Source organism: Camelus ferus, chromosome 2 (genome assembly GCF_009834535.1).
Source record: "Camelus ferus isolate YT-003-E chromosome 2, BCGSAC_Cfer_1.0, whole genome shotgun sequence".
Taxonomy (NCBI): domain Eukaryota; kingdom Metazoa; phylum Chordata; class Mammalia; order Artiodactyla; family Camelidae; genus Camelus; species Camelus ferus.
The window spans coordinates 85877602-85899218 of NC_045697.1; the positions used below are offsets into that span (position 1 = coordinate 85877602).

At 37.4% G+C, this 21617-nt stretch overlaps 1 long non-coding RNA gene across 1 annotated transcript; it reads right to left on the reverse strand.

Annotated features, from left to right (window-relative positions):
- Positions 1–331: 331 nt before the first annotated feature.
- On the reverse strand, positions 332–20838 carry LOC116658238. Its single transcript, XR_004313509.1, has 3 exons — positions 20826–20838; positions 15410–15412; positions 332–441 (listed from the first exon to the last, which is right to left on the reverse strand). It is a non-coding gene; the product is annotated as an uncharacterized LOC116658238 (long non-coding RNA).
- Between the last annotated feature and the right edge of the window lie 779 nt (positions 20839–21617).

A 21617-nucleotide genomic window follows, 5' to 3' on the forward strand; every position in this document is an offset into this window, starting at 1 on the left:
GACCAACAGGAGCCATAGTACTTCTGAATACCTGCTGGCTGGAAGCAAGAACAAAATGGTGATTTTTTTAGCTATGTTTCCTATGATCTATATATTACACTAAAAATTTATCTTAAGGGCAGACTCTTTGTTTTGAGTGGAAGAGAAATTAGCTAATAAACTCTGGCTAGAGAGGTAAGCCATCTATAGTCTCTCTCCTTTGTCCTTGACATAATTTTGGATTTAGTGAGGGAATCCAAATGCAAATACTCCAGGCTAAAACATTAAAACACATATACTTCATTTTTATTGAGTTTCACTTTATTATGCTTTGCAGATAATTTTTTTTTTGTTTTTTTACAAATTGAAGTTTTGTAGCCACCATGCGTTGAGAAGTCTACTGGTGCCATTTTTTCAACAGCATTTACTCACTTTGTGGCTCTGTGTCACATTTTGGTAATTCTTGCAGTATTTCAAACTTTTTCATTATTATTATATTGTTTTGGTGATCTATAATTAATGACCTTTAATGTTATTATTGTAATTGCTTTGGGGAGCCATGAACCATGCCCATATAAGACTGTGAACTTAATTGTTGAGATGACAGCAAAGAATTTAGAATATGACAAACTAGTTGATAAAGTAGAGGAAGATTTGAGACCACTGACTCCAGTTTTGAAAGAAATTCTACTGTGGGTAAAATGCTATGAAATGTTACATACTACAGAGAAATTGTTTGTGAAAGAGTCAATTCATGTGGCAGACTTTGTTGTTGTCTTATTTTAAGAAATTGCTGCAGTCACCCCAATCTTCAGCAACTACTGCCCTGATCAGTCAGCAGTCATCAACACTGAGGCAAGACCCTCTACCAAAAATAGTATGACTGGCTGAAGGCTCAGATGACTTTTTAGCCATAAAGTATTTTTAATTAAGGCCTTTACGTTGTCTTTTAGATTTAATGCTATTGCACACTTAATAGACTACAGTTTAAACATGACTTTTACATGCCCTAGGAATCCAAACAAGTCATGTGACCTGCTTTATTATGATATTTGCTTATCGAAGTGCTCTTAAATGGAACCCACAATATCTCCAAGGTGATAATGTAATGTAAAAGCTGCCCCATGGGGAGAATCCAGCATCACTGCAATTAATTTAAGGGATTTCTGATTTTCTCTAACAAGCCTGGAGATGTGGTTTAGAGCAGACATGACAATGAGGCAAGAGGGAAGACGAGAGCCCCAAGGGTAGTCCAGGCTCAGGGAGAGAGGCTGTCAGTGTGGGTCCCAGAGCAACACCTGACACTTAGCTGAAAACTTCCTGTCCTGGATTGTACTTCCTTCCTTTTGGACATCCTTACAGAATTCTGAATTTTGAAACCCAGAGTCACTTGTGCTTCTGAGAATGGAGATGGGCCCCCAAGTTGCCCCCTGGAGCATAGTCGCTGTAAAGAGAAGGCAAGAGGTGAGCAAACTGCTGTTGAAGGTAAGAAGTGATGATCAAGCAAATGTCAACGTTCCCCTAGAGCTGTCAGAAAGCACTTGGTTTGCTACAGCGACATGGGATGCAGGCTAAGTTATGTTATTTGGACGTTGAAGCAAAGGCCAACCCTGAGAAGACAGGAAAAAAATTTAGTAATATTCAGGATTACCTTGGTGTTTTCTGTGCTTTGGCACCTATGGATCTTCAAAACACAGGAAGGCTTAGAGTCAAGAACAGTCATGGAGGTAGATTTAAGTTTGAAACCCAACTCTGCCAGGTGACCTTGAACAAGTTACTTAGCATCTAGAAGCCTCTGTTTCTTCCTGTTTAAAGTGGACATAATGAGAATTGAGGGAAAGGACGTGTGTAAAACACCCAGCATACAGGACACACTCAAGAAGTATTTTGGCTTGGGTTTTAATTTTACCTGAATTTCAGTGAGAAAAGAATGTTAGATGCTTTTTCTGAAGTATTATAAGCCCCTTCAGCAGAGTGCCTAAATTCCTGGTCAAAAAGTCAGGGGGGAAAAAATGGGAGTGGAGGAGGTAGTCAGCAGTAAACTACCTTCAACGTGGTCTAAACTAGCTCTCCTTGTTTCTGACAAAGCACTGTGAAATGGCTGGCACTGCCGGGATGCGATGACCTCCTCCATTCTCCCTTCTGCTTCCAGACAGGATAGCATTTACACCACCCCAGAGGGCCTATGTTTATTCTTAGAGCACACGGTGGGAAGGATTCCATCCGTTTCTTTAGGCACCCTTTCCTAAGCACAAGAGCCGTCCTTTTCAGAAAGTGCTGTTTTACTTTTAAGTTAATGTCTATGTTTACATAAAGAAAAAAGACCTGTGTGTTCATAAGAGTGAGCTTCTGATAATTTTAGAAAGTGGTATTGCAGCAAGTATCCTGAACACACCTAGATTTTGCGTCGCTAACCGCCTCTCATTTTATTCAGAACTCCTTCAAGGCAAGTGATAGAAAGCCAACTCAAATGACTGTGAAAAAAAAATAGGAAAATGTTGGCTTATATAATGGAGAGCCCAGGAGTTGGTCTACATTCAGGCACAATAAAAGCAGACATTCAAAACAACGTCCTTGAAGATCTGTCTCTGTCTCTATCCTTTGTTCTGCTTCCCTCTGTGTTAACATCAGTCTCTCTGGAATGTGCCCTCCTCACAGCTCCTGATCTCAGAAAGATGGGGCCACTTCTCTCTTCTCAACGTTCTCTTCAGACCCAATGACAAATACCCCTTACTCCAGTCCTTTCTACACAATTCCCTACTGAGGGAGGGAGGTATAGCCAACAACAGCCAATGAGAAGCAAAATGCCTGCCCCCTCCCCCTGCCATCAGTCAAGATGAAGCTCTCTACAAAAACCTGAGAGCTGGAGGACACAGCTTCATCCTAGAGGCCGTAGTAGGTTCTCTGCTTTCTCTTCCTCCAGTTGAAGATGGCGGATTCTGAGCCACAAACCCTGGCTTATTGACCCAGTCATTTCCAGAGACAGAAGAAGCGGGGGAGGAGAAAACTTGGGCCAACCTCATGTAAGGAAGGAACTGTGAACAGCAACCCTTTCAATTACAAAGTGTCCCAGGGAGCAATCCCATCAGCTCCCCCATTCACGTGTTAGGGAGCAGGTGAGCAGGACTGAGCAAGCTGGAGAAGAGAACCTGGCAGAATGCTCCCCTAAAGCTTTATGCACCTCTCCCAGGGCTCAGCATGGTTTTGACATCACAAATAAGATATCCAATTTGGAACTATTTGAGGCTACAGTATAAGAAAAGGAGAACAACAGAATTGTGAACCATCCAAGCTGGAAGGGCTCCATTCCACCAAAGGTCCCCATCAAGCAAAGCCTGTCTGTCCCAGGGCTACATCCTGCCACAGTTCACTTCCCACTTCATTATAACCCAGCCTTCAAAAGAAGTAATTTGTCCTGGAAAGTCAGCACTCTGTGATCACTGCCTGCAGCCACAGCTTGCCATCGAATCTTGTTTTGGTTTTGTTCATTAACTTCAGGAATGGCATTTCCATTTCCGTAAGTAAACTGGCAGATCTGCATTTTCTCACTATTTGGAATCTAAACTAAGACTATTCCAAGTGTATCTATGAGATGCACGTTTCTTAATACACTTTTAGTTTCTCCTTCCCTCTTTTTTTTTTTTTTCTTTAATTTTCAAACTCTAATTTCCGTGACTAAGAGTGCCCACGTGGTCCACTTCAGTCTGACCTCCCATCTCAGTGCTGCTCAGCAACCATCCCCAGGGGAGGGTCCCCACCAAAGGTCGTTGTGCTGGTGCTTGTCATCTCTCTCTGAACCCACATCCGGTCCTCTTCCCCTCTGCTTTTCAGAGTAGCTAGATGCCATTCGTCCAGTATGAACACTGTCAACTTCTCTTTCCTGTCTCCAGATGTGATTAACATTTTCCCTGTGTCCTCTCTGCGTTCTGCCTCAGAAGGGCCTCTCTGTTTCCAGGCTGACGGCTCCTCACGTGTTCCTGATCTCATCCTCTCCATGTGTGCTCTCACTCTCTCCTCTGCCTCCCCTCTGGCAGGTATCCTTCAGCCTAGAAATGGGCTCAAGTCTCTCCAGTGAAAAAGCCGAACAATTCAATAAGTACAATATGAAACCTTGCCTCAGATAATACTTTTTCCTTCAGGCCATCATTTCCTCTCTTTCCAGTAAGGGCCAGGCTGCTTAATACAGTCATCTTCCTTTTCTCTTGACCACATCTCACCTCTGGTTTGCTCCTCACTGTTGTAATCAGCTTCTACAAATCTATTCTTTTCATTCTAGTCCTCATCCCACCCTTCATCCCAGTTAATTTTCATGAGGACAAAGACCTTGCAACCATTTTGTCCCAGCACAGATTTGATGCTCAATTTGTATCTGTTCACTTAATAGTAACTACTGGATGCTGTTAATCACTTCTTTGATTTCACCACTATCCTGGCTCCTCAGACATCATAAAGCTCTGGTTTCTCTCTGCTCCCCTCCCTGTCCGGTCCTTCTCATTCTCCTTATCTGAGTCCTACCCACTGAATGTAGACATTCCCTGGGATTCTTTTCTTGGCTTTTTTTCTCATCCATTCTCTCTAATGACACAAACATCATTCCCAAGATTTCAAATCTCATATACATTTGGATGACTCCCAAATTTAGCCTCTCTGAGCCTAAATTTTCCTTAATTACAATCATTATTTCCTACAGCAGATGTTCTGCCTTTAGTTGAATCTGCCCACCCCTCAAGTCTTTATCTCCCCCTCCCTAAGCCTACTGGTCCCCCTGCATTCCCTACCTCCACTCCTGGTATTGCCATTTTCCCAGGCAGTGGGCTGGCCCCCTTCTGCCTCTCACATCTGTATAGATTATAAACCTGGTACTGTAATAGACACTGAAAATACAAACATGGAAATTATCTGGGGCCTGCCTGCCTTCCCAGGATATTATAGTCTATTCAGGTAGACCAAAACTTGAACATGTAACTTCTGTGAGATGAAGATGACAATGATGGAGGCGTGTCCCTGAGGCCATCAGAGCACATAGAAGCTCATTACCATCTAGTATGGTGGAGGTAGGAAAGGAGTCTTGAGGAGAACAGTCATTGGAAGTTTTTCTAAGGATATAAGCTCTGATTTGAGTCTTGAAGGAGGGGTACTAATTAGGTAGGTAAATGGATGAGATGCAGAGAGGATAATTTATCACAGTGTGTGATGAACACTCCCATCAGAATAGGGGACATACACAGGAATCCTGCTTAAGAGGCCAGAATTTGAAATCAAATCTGCTATGTGTCTTGCCCTGTTGTTCTCTAATGGAGAACCGTGACATCCCTCCATCATCAGGCATGTTTATATCTATTATGCAAGGCTATCCACAGATGACCTGTAATAACAAGACCTAGCATACAGTAAGTACACACTATGTGCCTATCATGCTCTAAGTGCTTTTCTTCTTTAACTTAATTGTTTCTCAGGACAACCCTGTGAAGTAGGAATTATTAAACTGAGGCCCAGAGAGATTTAGTAACTTGCCTGCTAACAAATCTGTTAGCCAACAGCTGACAGACCGCAGAGCTATGATATGAGCCCAAGCCCTCTGACTAGCAGTCTGTACTTCTATGCATTGTACTGTATTGCCTCCCTTTTGGTTTATAGCATTTTGTCTTCTCCTTCACTCTTGTAAGGTGTATGTAATTTCGGTATCTGTTTATCAGAAAAAGACCCAAGAGATACCCTTTGTGCCAAGATATCAAAAACGTCTGTTCCCTAACTGAAAATTTAAGGGTTCACAAGAAGGTTCTCTATGCAACATATGCCAAGTGATCTAAATAAAGATCTGAATAAAAAATAACTACAAAATGTATGGAAAGATTGGCAGACTTGTCCTCATATCTTTCCTGATAATGATCTGACATTTGTCATGAGCTGTGGGTTGTTATGGTGATGAAAGAAGGTTGAATTTTGATGGAACCGCAAAATGATAAAATGTGGAGAGGGCTTTTTTTTAATATATATAACCATTCACCCAAATGTACCTACTTCAACAGTGTCAGCAAATGTCTTTACATCAGAAAATACTCTAAAATTCTCTAGACTGATCAACTGATTTTCTCTTCTCCAAAGGAACACCAGAGTTAATAGAAGTCCAGAGTTAATATAAAAGTACAGTTGCAGAAACTATTTTTTTAATTGAAGTATAGTCAGTTTACAATGTTGTGTCAATTTCTGTTGCACATATATATAATAGTTCTATCATACATATATATACATATATATATGTTTTCATATTCTTTTTCATTACAGGTTACTAAAGATATTGATTGAATCCTTCTCAAACTCTTCCAAAAGTTTGAGGAGGAGGGAACACTCCCACACTCATTCTATGAAGCCACAATCACCCTGATAACAAAGCCAGACGAAGACACTACCAAAAACGAAAACTATAGGCCAATATCATTGATGAACATAGATGCAAAAATCCTCAACAAAATATTAGCAAACAGAATCCAACAACACATAAAAGAGATCATATACCATGATCAAGTTGGATTCATCCCAGGAACACAAGGATGATTCAACATACGCAAATCAATCAACGTGATTCACATCAACAAGAGAAATGACCAAAATCACATGAACATCTCAGTAGATGCCAAAAAAGCATCTGATAAAATTCAATACCCATTTATGATAAAAACTCTAACCAAAGTGGGTATAGAGGGAACATATCTCAACATAATAATACCTATTTACGACAAACCTACAGCCAGCATAATACTCAACAGTGAAAAGTTGAAAACCTTCCCACTAAAATTCAAAAACTATTTTAAATTAGATTTTAATGGAGTGTCAAGTACAAAACATGTGGCATGAGACATGAAACAGAACCTATGCCTTTTAAGGTATACTGAGGAGCTTGTACTTTAACCTACAAAACTGAGGCCGGTTAAGTTACTTCCTAAAGATCACATTAGTTAGGGACAGAGCAAGCCTTCAATCTGTTTTGTCAGCCATGACTCCTATATCAGAGTCCAGAAGCTAAGAACTGGAAGTAATTTTGGAAATCATCATGTTCATCCCTCCTCATTGTCTCTTTTCTTAAAAAAAAAATATATATATATATATATATATATATATATAGAAGGTACTAAAGGTGAAATGGCTTACCCAAGTGACAAAAATGGGTTTCTCCGTCTCCTGTCTCCCATGCCAATGATTTTTCTACAATTTAGCACTTACCTACTCTAAGGTTCCAGTTTGGCAAAACTTGATCGTTTGAGAAATTACAGTTATTGTCATCTTCTTCTCCTTTTTGTTTCCAGACATTTCTTATGCTGTTGCTTCAAAAACTAAAAAGGGTCCGGTGACATGGTGGTGAGTGGGGAAAGTGGGGAGGGGGGAATTAATGAGAGAGAACAGCCTGGTGAAGAAGAGTATTTACCACTGATAGTATTTAGAGTGGTCAGCATATGGTAATAATAGAAATAAGGCTCTATTTTGGTTGGTTTTATTACTGTTCTTCAATTCAAGACAACATGGTATGTTAATTGCCTATACCTGGGGTGGCAATTCAAACAGTGTCAGTGGTAGAACACGCTTCCCTGGGCTCTGCAAAGCATAAAAGGGCTGAAAGCAGCAACTAAGCCCGAGCAGTAAATTATACCAAATATAAGATGGTCTCCATTTCCCAATGAGGCAATCCTCCAAATAAAAGGCTTGATTACATAATCTTTTAAGGATGTAGATGAAATAGATAAACCACTCCATAAATGCAGTTTGTTCAGTTTGTACACACATATTTAAAATTGCGTATTATGTAAAAATCATATACAATGACAATTAACATGGCAATTTAAAAACATTGATTTTTGCCCCATCCTTAGATTGCATGAAACTATTCCAGCTCTTGGTATCACTGTCTCTAGAGAGAGAGAAATAAACAACACATTTTTCAGAGCTTATCATCTTTTTTTCCGTCTAAATTATTTGGGATGTCACATTTTTTGACTCTCTTTAGATGCCATCTCCAGAAATTTTACACAAAATTATTTATTCCATAAGCTTTTAGATAGTAGTTTTTGTTTTGTTTTTAATTGGAAATGTAGTTCAGTATCTTTAATGGAAAATTTCACTGTATTGCTTTTTAAAGTGATCTTTGAAAGGCGTATTTTAAGCAATATCCAAACTTGAAGTTGTGAGGTGAGATCCCCCAGGAATAATTACTAATTCGTGAATGTCATCACCTCCTTTTCAACCCAATCTGTAAGTGACCTCACTTTGTCTTTGAGCAGAGATGTTAAATAACTGTCTCAAGCAGGCATTCAGAAGAAAGCAGTGACGCCAGTCCCATGCAAAATGCTGACACTCAGGGTCAGTGCAGCCAGATGTTCTTCGACTGCAGAGGATTGAGCGCATCTGTGCCCTTGACCGTACAATGATGACCTTCCAAAATGAAATATAATCCCTTGAAGAGATGTTTTTGCAAAGGTGATGACCCCCAAACACCAATAAAACCAACCAACCTACACAGTCACTGACTACTAACACAACACGGGCACCTACCGTCCATCCACTCACACAACAGCCCTGTGGCTGTGCTCCAGGTGCCAGAATAACGAAGCCTGGGACCAGAGGATCTACAGAAGATGGTTAGTCCTTTCTCAGACATTAGTTGTTCAAAGCTGTTTTACTGCCTTCAGATCCCCTGGCTGCACATTTAGAAAGGAGCAGGCAGCTCACATTTGGCCCTCTTTGAATTTGGTGGCCTTCATGGCGGTTTATCTTCATTGACAATTATCTGTCAGGGTTTTTAAGGTCCTCATTTCCTGGCCAGTTCTACTAACAGTTCAGCTGCACACACTTCTGTAATGCCAATAGTAACAGTGAAGGTAAGCATCAGTCTATGTTTTTGTTTGATTTTTTTTACCTGAAAACATCTTGTTGCAAGGATCTGCCAGAACACAGACCTGGCTTACAGACCACTTCTCTCCTCAAAGTTTATATATCTATCTACATCTATATCTGTATCTATATCTATATCTGTATCTATATCTATGTCTATATCTATATCTATATCTTACTATCAAGGACAACCACAAACTACAGAGCCACTGCTTAGAGCAAATTTTACCATTTAAGAAAACCTTTGCTTCATGCAGCTTATCAAATAAATGGGGTTCAAGAACTATGTTTTGGATTATATTTTTCTTCCTTGAGAAAACATAAAGTCTCCCTGCTTTCACTTGAGGATTAACAGTAAGTTTGATGAGCTTTCACTTGACAATTAACAGTAAATTTGATGAGAGCCTCAAGATTTGGACTAATAAATGAAAAGAAAACAGATCCAAATATCTGTAGAATAAGACTGTGTCGTGAAGACTTTGTATGTTGATTAAATTACTTACTTTTAATTTTTAGGATAAACAGAGTATTAGAGTAAAAAGAGAGAGAGAGAAACATGAGAGAAGATAACCCTAACTCCTATCTCTAGCCCTCTATGGCACCATGGGCAAATCATTTAGATTTGTTAAATCTATTTGTTTAACTGTAAAATGAAATACTTAAATCCCAGGATCATGTGAAATTCTAGGCAAATGACATTTTTTAAGGTTATGTGAAAAAAGACATTTGAATTCAAATATCTGTCAAAAGGCATCTTCAGAGTATATGAATCTTCTAAAAAGCAATGAGGAGGAGAAACAATTCAATTTTTTAACAATAGGTAAAAGACTTCAGAAGAAAAGGACATTCAAATAGCCAATAAGTATATGAAAAGATGCTCATCTTTGGTCATAATAAATGCCAATTGAAACTGCAATACAGGGGGGCGGAGGGTGGGAAGGGATAGACTGGGATTTCAAAATTGTAGAATAGATAAACAAGATTATACTGTATAGCACAGGGAAATATACACAAAATGTTATGGTAGCTCACAGAGAAAAAAATGTGACAATGAGTGTATATATGTCCATGTATGACTGAAAAATTGTGCTGAACACTGGAATTTGACACAACATTGTAAAATGATTATAAATCAATAAAAAATGTTAAAAAAAAAAAAAAAGAAACTGCAATACGATAACACTACAAACCACTAGGATGATTTTTTTTTAATTACCAAATATTAGCAAAGATGTATATAAAGTGGTACAGCCTCTTTGTAAAGTTGTCAATATCTGCTAAATCTGAACATATGCATGATCCAACAGTTTCACTCTTAGATATACGCTCAATGAAATGAGTGCATATACGCACCAAACAACATAAAATATTCATAGAAGCTTTATTCATAACAGGCAAAAACTGGCAACAACCTTAATGCCCATCAGTAGTAGAATGAATAAGTTAATTGTAGTCTGTTATACAATGGCATATATACAGTTATGAAAAAGACCGAATTATTACTACATTCAGCAACGTGGATGAATCTCAGAGACACTGACAATGTACAAAAGAAGCCAGACACAAAAGAATACTTCATTTTACGCAGTTCAGAAACAACCAAAACTAACCATTGGTGATAGAAATCAGAATAGTGGTTATCTTTGGGAGTAGAAAACTGACTGGGAGGCTGGGGATGTTCTAAATTTTGATCTGGGTTGTAGTTGTATAGCTGTATTCATTTATAAAAATGCATCAAGCTTTACTATACCCATTGGTAATTAAAAAGTAGATTTGTAGAAAGTTGTCATTTTGCTGTATTATATGATGGTAAAAAATTTACCCCCTAAATTTTTATGTGTAGGAATATTTTTAATATGTTTTACATTTAAATCACATATTTAGATCCCATTTTCCTAAAATTATTTCTACTTATATAACTGTTGTTTTAGAAGAAATTCTTTTTTTTTGCAAGAGGGAGGTAATTAGGTCTATTTGTTTTTAGAAGATGTACTGGGGATTGAACCCAGGACCTTGTGCACGCTAACCATGCTATAACTGTTGTTTTAGCTACCTATCTATATAAAATAAAGACATGTCTAGACAATATTCACCAAATAAATAATTCACCAAATAGTAATGATTTTTTGCAGAGGGTGGAATTGAGAGGATACCTTACTTTTGTTATGGACTTCCCTATATTTTTTTGTTTTCAATAATGGAATATATCATTTTAACAAAAATCATAGAGCCATTATTCTTTAAGAAAGATGAATAAAGCTATGTTGATAATATACCTGGCCACTGGCCCTGGGAAGGATAATCAATGGGTGTTGGGTAATTCAATATTAGCAACAAAACCCCTAGAAGCATCATTCTGAAATCCCATCCTCCTTTTCATCCCTTTCTATTCACCAGCTGCCCTGCTGTCAATGGTTGAGGATACCACTGAGATGCTCGGCAGCTCATCTCAGAGCAGAATCAGCCCCATGAGTCCCTGGCTACCATCTACATCCCCTGACTGCTCTTCCCCTACTGTTGCCACTCTTACATTTCCCCTAGTCACCTCCCCAACAGCTGTGATTCCAACTGACTTGTCCAGGCCCTTTGACCATCCACGTTATTCTGGACAGGATGCCTCTCCCTACTAAGCAAGCCCTAATATAGATGTCCTTTCTCCTCCCCAGGCCAACCCATGCAGATTGTGGGAAGCCCAAGTACATGATATTATTCCCCACAACAGAGGGCTGTTGACCCCCAAGTGGTGGATATCTGTCAAAGCTGGGGCTATTACTTTTAATTACATGATTATCCTTCCTATCTGGGGGAAGGAATGCCCCTTCGCAGATATTTTTAGGAGACAAAGTCTCACCACCACTGCATCCCCACCCCATCATCAAACCCAGAAAGTCCTTGGCAGCTATGAGCAGAGCATGTAGCTCCAACTCTGCCAGTAGAAGCTTCCACAGAAGAATCCTGAGGGTGTTATGTAAAGTGCAGAACCATCCAGTTACTCACAGGAATGACTGCAGAGTTGAGCTTCCATTGATGGTGACAAGTGTTTTCCAGCAGCAGCACAAGTGGCATTCTACCAGATTTTTCTGAGATATGAATTTGGCCATGTTTTCAGATACCCAGACTTCCTTGGCTTGTGGCTATTTTCCAGTCATGATTCTTCTGTAAGCCACCAAATGTATGTTTCCAGTATATATTTTTTCTCTCAAAGCTGTCCAGATTTGGTTTCTGTTGTTTGCGACTAGAACCCTAATCTGCCTCCTACTACCTTTCTATTTTTCTCTCCAGGTGAAACCTGAAGAAAACTAGCATTACCTCTCCCTGAACCTACATCATCGAAAGAAGTTCCAGTCATTCCCATCTCCTCACATCACCCACCACCTCTCTGGGATAACTGAGTTCCATCTCTCCCAGACAGATTCCACCATACACTGGGTCTGTTTAATTGACACTTACCCCTTAAGGTCCCTCACTTTCTTTATGAAATGAATTTAAAAAGAAAGTCAACCTATATTTTCTAGATCACCCTTGGGGTTTTGTAAAAAGGTGACATTTACAAACATATTAGTATCTGGAAATAATTTTTTAATATCTTACTCCTATAGTCAACAGTTTTAGCAAGTTATTGCCATATCTTGACTACTGTATATTAGGCACATCTATACTTGACATACAAATTCAAAATCATGAAGTTAAAATCAACTGATATCACAATGTTCAAGGGCCACTGCCACTTTTGCATTAGCTTCTCACTCGTGAGCTGCTTTAAAATTGCTTTAGATACAGGACACGACCAAATGAAACCAGACCAGAGATTCAGAGGGATTATATTCCCTTGTCTGTGACTGACTTCTTGCTTTGTCAGAGGATGCAGTGTAGTCGATATTTGTCATATATTGACGCTGCATAACCTGTGCACAGTCTTGCAGTGTATGGAAATTTCCCACCATAAAAGGCCCACCTCCCCAAAGTAAAAGCCAGCAAAGAGTTTTCCCAGATCCTTCGTAACCAGGACTCCGGTAGTGACTGAAGGTTCTGCCCATTAACTGCTCAGGGCAAGACTAACAGGAAGAGGGAGGAGCTGGGTGAAACACATTTATCCAAGGTAAAAGTGGTATGACAGACATCCTTCTGTTTTGAGACGAAACATCTAATAGCAGCATCAGAAGCCAGTCTTGGATGATATGAGCTGCCACACCTGAGCCCATCAGCAGCAGGGCATGATTTGAGCAGTGCTCCTGGCTTTTCAGCCTCCAAATCTGCTAGAGATTTCTATGGTCACATAACTCCTGTTAATAAATTTATGTTCTGTTTAAACTAGTTAAAGCAGGCCCTTTTTGACCACTAAGAATTCTGAATAAGAAAATTGCTTATATAATGAATGACTTTTGTTTCCTGCTTGTAAAACAAAGAAACTTACCGTGATATGAAATAGTCTTTGAAACCCTGGTGTGTGAAGTATAGCTATTACAAATAGTTCTTCCTACATAAACTGTCTCCAAAAAAAGTGTTATTCATTGTGGTAATAAATAACCATCTGTCAGCCTGCAATAAGTTTTTATTAAAAAAAAATTTCATTGAATGCTGATCACATTCATCTTTAAGGAAGGGAACTGTACCATTGTTTAGCCTGAAATGAACCAGACAAAAAAAATTTTGTGTTCTGTGTGATATATTTTAACAGTAATTACTGTTTAATAAATCTTATTCGATAACTTTGGCACTGAATCAACTTTGTAGATTTTTTTTTTTTACATACCAAGCATAACATTTTTCTTTCTCCATGTAAATTACATAGAACTAAAGCTTATTTATTGTTAGCCAGCTTTCTGAGTCTTTTACTACACTGCCAGAGGGCTAATAGCCACTTTGTTATCTTGCTTTGGGTTTGTTGGCCTCTTAAGCTGTACAAATATTTAGAAGATTTATGTGGTATGTAACCACATATATAAAACTCATTATAAATTTGTGCAGAAGAAATGGAATAGAAAGAAAGCTCAAACTCCTCCACACAGCCCATATTTCTAAGCCAAGGCAAAGACTCAGTAATGATCATTTTTCTTTGACAATTTGATACAGTGTAAAAGGGACAGGTATAAGCATTACACCTACAAAAAACAATTCTATATGAATAACATATAATAATCTCATAATATACTTCTGTATTTATCTGTCTATTTAATTCCACTGCCACTCCTTTAATGTACCCTCCTACCAATTTGGTCAGGGTTCACAGTCTCAGACAACAGACTTTTCCTTACCTGGCTAGAGAAGAAATGAATTACTAAGTAATATGAATCGCTCACAGAACTGTTGGGAGATCTGTGAAATCAGACCATAGGGTGACTTCACTAACCACCACATAGAACTGAGCTTGCCAAGGAGTTTCTGTCTTTACCTCCACTCTACAGATTCGTGTTTCAATTAGTAGACGGGTGTTAGGGCTTCCCAATAACAATAGTTTCAGCTCCAGAATTATGTCACCTCTCCATTTTTCTGCCCCAGCAAAATGGATCTTCCTCATGGAACTCAGCTTCGTATCAGTTTTCTTGTGAGGGCATCTGCACATGGTATAGGCCCTAATTCCTGTACAGTACTCTGGCTGCATGGGAGCCTGGGAAATGTTGGTTTGGGTTTTCCAGCTCTTACATTACAAAAAGATATGATAGAAGGGAGTTAAAATAAAAACTGAATCAAGCCTAATCTACAGTATATCTTATCGCTACTTTCCTATGTTTCCACTGAAGCCAGAATAATCTTTAAAATGAAACCCTAATGTTACTCCACCACATAAAATCCTTCTGGAATCATAAAAACATTCAACGTGGTAACCCTGCAAAATGATTTATAGTCCTTTTAGGATCTGAGCCCTACTTAGGTCTCTATCTCCTCTCTTTTCCTCATGTATGTGCCTTTCCCTCAACATATCAAAGTCATTATGCGGTTTCAGGGCCCCCAATCTTTGCAGATTCTGTTTCCTTTGCCTGGAACTCCTTTCTCTGCCTTCTTTCCCTAGCTAATTCCTACTAGCCTTTCAAATTAGATTTCCTATTGTCACTTATTCCCAAAGTTTCCCAACCCACATAATCTGACTACACAATTCATTTTCTGTAATACCCTATGCACATTGATTTATAGCACTCATTTCACAGAACCATCACTACACTGATTTATTTTTTCAGACTTCCACATTAAACCATAGCCAAGGCGAGGGTTAAAATCTGTCATCTCCATAATCCCAGTACTTACCTCAATGCTTAACATATAATAAGATTTTTAAAATAAATGGAGAATGAATAAGTGAGTATAGTTGAATAACAGTATTACTGTGGGCACAGGGCTAAGGGAGCGAGTTTCCAAACATGTGCTTACAAATACAGCAGTCAGAGATGATCATGCTTTCATAAAAACAGATGGGAGATGTCGTAAAATCAGTGATGTTGTCTAATATCTTTGTTTTACAGAAGAGGAAATAAAGGACCATAGAGTTATTTTCTCACCATCACACAAATATAATCAAAGCAGGACACACAAGTGTTTCATTTCTAACTACTTCCTTGAATGACCCTGGACGACTGACACAGTCAAGCAGACACAAGCCATTACAGAGGCTAAAGAATTTGGTTCCCGCTGATCCCACCCTCCACACGGACCCCCAAGACTCACCTCACAGGTCTGGAACAGCCAGCTGAGAGAAGCAGTGCTGAGATCCATCACAATAGCAAAGGAAGAATTCAGGTTTCTCTGGGCTTTGCAGCTATGGGATAAAAGAAAGCAGAAGGCACTTTGAAGCCACATCCTTTTGCCAGATGATCACAAAAGATAAAGCTGCAAAGATTCTCCTAGGCCACAAAATTCAACCTCTAGGGCAGAGGTGAACTCTGCTCCATGACTTTGCACCCTTGACCTGCGGGAGGGGTGTTACGCCATCAACACAAATGAAACAATTCCAAATGCTTCAGCTCCTCCTGGCCTTAGGGAAAAGATCTGTGGTCTTGGTATTCTCTAGACACTTCACAAGATTCCTCCTCTTTACATACCTATTTTGGATGCATTTGCAATTTCAACTGAAAACTTTCAGAAGTTTCACGTTTCTTTCTATATCCCCTACCCTCATTATACTAGCTCTCTGGTCCTCTCTCTAAACCTTTGCTGCCTTTCTTTTTTGACAGACAAGTCCCTCTCAGTTCACAGGTCTAAGCTCCTCTTCTCATTACATTTAGACATATTTTCTTTGCTCTCAACAAAATAGCTACTATGTTACATATATATATAAAGTACGGCATATATTATGGGGATACTGTCCCACATTTCTCATTTAAGGAAAAAAGGAAATAAAATGCAAAATAAGACTATGTTGAGCTCTATTCACTGTGTCAGGTTATCTACTCTGCACAACATCAGTTGTGCCCTTCAATTAATCAGTCAACACTCCACTTAATTTTCAAAGCCAGCTGAGGGAGGTTGGGCTTCTAGGTCAGCAGGAACAGCCTGTGAATTCGACACTCCTCAATCTGGGACATACTAGAAAACAACTTCTTTCAGGCTCACAGATACAGAGAACAAACTAGTAGTAATTGGGGGGGGGGGGAAGGGCAGAAATACAGGGGTGGGGAAGTGGGAGGCACAAACTATTGGGTATAAGACAGGCTCAAGGATGTATTAAAAAAGAAGTCAGGCAGGGACTTCAGAGTTTGATTCTATTAGGAATGAACTCATGTATTTTCAAGTAAACTATCCTCAGGGGGTTCTCCAGAGTCCTTTCTCAAAAGTGACGGAGTTCACAACCAACCTTTGTGAATTTTAAGCAGAAAACCAAAATAAAGCTTCTAAAGGATCTAATGAGATAATGTATGAGAAAGGAAATATAAGGCATATGTCATAGTATAACCCAATATTTTCCTTATGCTAGAAAATTAACAGGTAATTTTTTTAAAAAACTAAATTATAGTTTTGTAATACATTTTATTATGTATTATGGCTTAAGAGAAATAATTGAGAAAAAAAAGCTGTCTATCATGGTAAAGACTGTGCTTCAATATTTCTTTTCCTGATAATTTTCAAGCTTCCAAATAGAAGGAAAAATAATTTTTAAATACTTTCATATATTGTACTTGATTTAATTTTGGTAAGATGTAACACTATACACTCTTAGAGAAATTTTACAGACTATTTAGTATTGTCACCATCTGTCCAACTCAGTATTTTGATTCTTAATAAGAACACTTTTGAAATGTCACCAATAAATCTGAAAACTTTGATAAAATTGTCAATGCCTAGAAAAATATAATTTGCCAAAATTGACTTAAAAAGAAATAAAGTATTTGAATACACATAGAACTATTAAAGAAACTGAATGGGTGATTTAAATTTTTTCCATAAAGAATATACAGGCCCAGAGGATTTTATCCTCTTGATCTGAACCTTATACCAAAAGCAAGGTAAGGACAACAGGAGAAATGAAAACTTACTGAACTCATGAACACAGGTATAGAAATACTAAATAAAACATTAGAAAACCAAATCCAATCAATAGCCTATAAAATATGATCAAGCAGAGATTACCCTAGGTTTGCAATGGAAGCTTAATATTAGAAAATCTATTGGTGCTATTTACCACATTAGTAAAATTAAGGAGATAAGTCATATCATCTCTGTAGACACAAAACAGCATTTAATTAATTCAATATTTTACTCGTGAAAAAACTCTTAGCATCTAGTAAGAGAAGAAAATTTCTTCAACTTGTTTAAGTCTGTCTAACAAAAACCTATGACAATATCCAGAAGGAACCTTAATTCAAAAAGATACATGCACCCCTATATTCATAGCAGCACTATCTACAATAGCCAAGACATGGGAACAACCTAAATGTCCATCAACAGCTGACTGGATAAAGAAGTTGTGGTATATTTATATAATGGAATACTATTCAGCCATAAAAAATAATAAAATAATGCCATTTGCAGCAACGGCGATGAATCTGGAGATCGTCATTCTAAGTGAAGTAAGCCAGAAAGAAAAAGAAAAATACCACATGATATCACTTACATGTGGAATCTAAAAAAAAAAAAAAAAGACAAATGAACTTATTTACAAAACAGAAACAGACTCACAGACATAGAAAACAAACTTATGGTTACCGGGGGGAAAAGGGAGTGGGAAGGGATAAACTGGGAGTTTGAGATTTGCAAGTACTAATATATATAAAATAGATAAATAACAAGTTCATACTATATAGCACAGGGAACTATATTCAATATCTTGTAGTAACTTATAACAAAATGAAAATGAATATATGTATGTGTATGTATGACTGAAGCATTATGCTGTAGACCAGAAATTGACACAAATTATAAACTGACTATACTTCAATAAATATATATGTATACAAAAAAATATATACCTATGACAAACTTCACATTCAGCAATGACATGTTAGAGCTATTGCCTAAAATTCAGAAAGAAGTGTAAGAGGCACTCCATCACCTCTTCTGTTTAATATTACTATAGAGGTCCTAGCCAGCAACATATGAAAAAAAGAAAAAGAAAAAGGTATTAGAATTGGAGAGAGTAAGCTAAATTGCTTACAATTATTGTAAAGATACGGTTGTCTACATAGAAAATTCTGTAGAAATTAAATGGTTGTTAACCAAGGGGAAATGAAGAATGAGAATAGGATATGGAGATTAAAAGTAATAAATAAGTAATAAAGTAAGAGAAGAATGAAGTGTCACAGACTGAGGGATGTCATTAATTCCACCACCTGGGATTTTTAAATATACAGCTAACTTTTTAGAATGAATAAAAGTCCTTGGCAATGAAATCAATTTCAAAAATAAACCACATTTCTATATACCAATAACAATGACATAGGTCATGTAATTTACAAAGAAATACCACTTAGTATAGTAATGGACGAATGTATTTTGAAATGTATACAAAAAAGTGTAAGAATATCATAAACTGTTACTGAAAGACGTTAAAGGAGGCCAACTAACTGGAAAAAGGTATCATGTTCATCAGCAAGAGATTCAATATCACAAGAATGTTAATTCTCACCAAATTGATATAAAAATTTAATAAAATTTTAATCAACATTGCACAAGGCTTTTTCACAGAACATAACAAATTGATTATAAAATGTACAGAGAGATACAAAATATCAGGACTAGATAAGACACTCAAGAATAAGTCAAGGGTGGTAGCAATTTATTCTCTCAAATATCAAAATTTATTTCAAAATTATAGAAATTAAGACAGTGTAGGCTGGTGTTATGAATAGAGAAGAGACCAATCAACCAGAATAGAAAATCTAGAAACAAATCCACACATACATGGAAACTCAAGCTACGACAGAGTTGGCATTGCAAATCATTAGAAGAGGATGGATAGTCAATAAATACTATTTAGACAACTGACTACCCATGTGGAAAAAGATAAAATTGGATTCCCTACACATCAAACACAATGATCCATTCTAGATGGAATAATTTTTTAAAGTAAAACTTAAAGCTTTCAGAAGAAAACACAGATGACTATTTTTATCTTAGTGAGAAAGTGTCTTAAAGACACAAAAATGCTTACCAAAACATAACAACATACCAAGACCGAATCAATAAAAAACAAAAAGCCTGAACAGACCAATGACAAATGAGTTTGAAGGTAATCAAAAAGCTCAAAAGAAAGAGAGTGACTTGAAACTTTTAAAATCCCTGTGTTCCAAGTCAGAAAATAAAGCTTTTATGAGGTTATCAGCACTTTTCCTTCATTAGCGGGAAAGAGTGAGGAAAGTACCATACAGCAGTAATTTCAACTTTAAAAAGACAGGTCTGAGTGCCTGGACTTGCTTTTTCATTTTACAACATCCTCAAAGAAGTTCAATCACTTAGGATGCCTACTCACTCCTTTTAAGAGAAAGAGTAACTTGAAAAAAATTTTACCTATTTGTTTCTTCTCTGTAAGTAAAATTTTTTTCTTCAGTTTTAAAATGGATTAAATGTAACTTTGCTATGATACTGTAAATGGAATGATGAACTTGAAAGGGTTTCCATAGTCACAGTTAAATTGAATGTTTAGGTTTTTTTCATTGTTAAAAGTTTCTATAAATAATGAAACAGCAATGGAATTTATCCCAGGTATGCAAGGGTCTTTCAGTATCCACAAATCAATATGATACATCACATTAACAAACTGAAGAGTAAAAACCATCTGATCATCTCGATAGATGCAGATAAAGCTTTTGGTAAAATTCAACATACATTTATGAGAAAAACTCTCCAGAATGTGGGCATAGAGGGAACATACCTCAACATAATAAAGGCCATATATGACAAACACACAGCTAACATCATACTCAACAGTGAAAAACTAAAAGCATTTCCTCTAAGATGAGGAAAAGACAAGGACACCCACTCTCGCCACTTTTATTTAACATAGTTTTGGAAGTCCCAGCCACAACAATCAGAGAAGAAAAGGAAATAAAAGGAATCCAAATTGGAAAAGAAGTAAAACTGTCACTGTTTACAGATAACATACCATACACAGAAAATTCTAAAGATACCACCAGAAAACCACTAAAGTTCATCAATGAATTCAGTAAAGTTGCAGGATACAAAAGTAATAACCAGAAATCTGTTGCAGTTCACACACTAACAATGAAATATCAGAAAGAGAAAGTAAGGAACAATCCCATTTACCATCACATCAAAAAGAATAAAATACCTAGGAATAAACCTACATAACAAGGTAAAAGACCTGTACTTGGAAAATTATAAACATTAATGAAAGAAATTGAAGACAACACAAACATATGGAACCATATACCATGTTCTTAGATTGGAAGAATCAATATTGTTAAAATAACCATACTACCAAAGGCAATCTAAGATTCAATGCAACCCCTATCAAATTACCAGTGGCATGTTTCACAGAACTAGAACAAAAATTTTTTAAATTTGTATGGAAACACAAAATACCTCAAATAGCCAAAACAATCTTGAGAAAGAAAAACAAAGCTGGAGGAATCATGCTCCCTGACTTCAGACTATACTACAAAGCCACACAGTAATCAAAACAGTATGGTACCGGCACAAAAACAGACACATAGATCAATGGAACAGGATAGAAAGCCCAGAAATAAACCCATGCACTTATGGTCAATTAATCTATGACAAAGGAGGCAAGAATATACAATGGAGAAAAGACAGTCTCTTCAATAAGTGGTGCTGGGAAAACTGAACAGCCACATGCAAAAGAATGAAATTAGAACATTATCTAACACCATAGCCGAAGATAAACTCAAAGTGGATTAAAGACCTAAATGTAAGACTAGATACTATAAAACTCTTGGAGGAAAACAGAGACAGAACACTCTTTAACATAAATCACAGCAATATTTTTTTTGGATTTGCCTCCTAGAGTAATGGAAGCAAAAGCAAAAATAAACAAATGGGACCTAATTAAACTTAAAAGCATTTGCACAGCCATAAACAAAGAAACCATAAACAAAACAAAAAGACAACCTATTGAAAAGGAGAAGACTTTTGCGAATGATGTTCCTGATAAGGGGTTAATATCTAAAACAGATAGAACTCATGGAACTCAATAGCAAAAACACAATCCAATTAAAAAACAGAGGACCAGAACAGACATTATTCCAAAGAGGACATACAAACAGCAAAGAGGTACATGAAAAATGCTCAACATCATATCACTATTCACCAGGGAAATGCAAATCAAAACCACAATGAGGTATCACCTC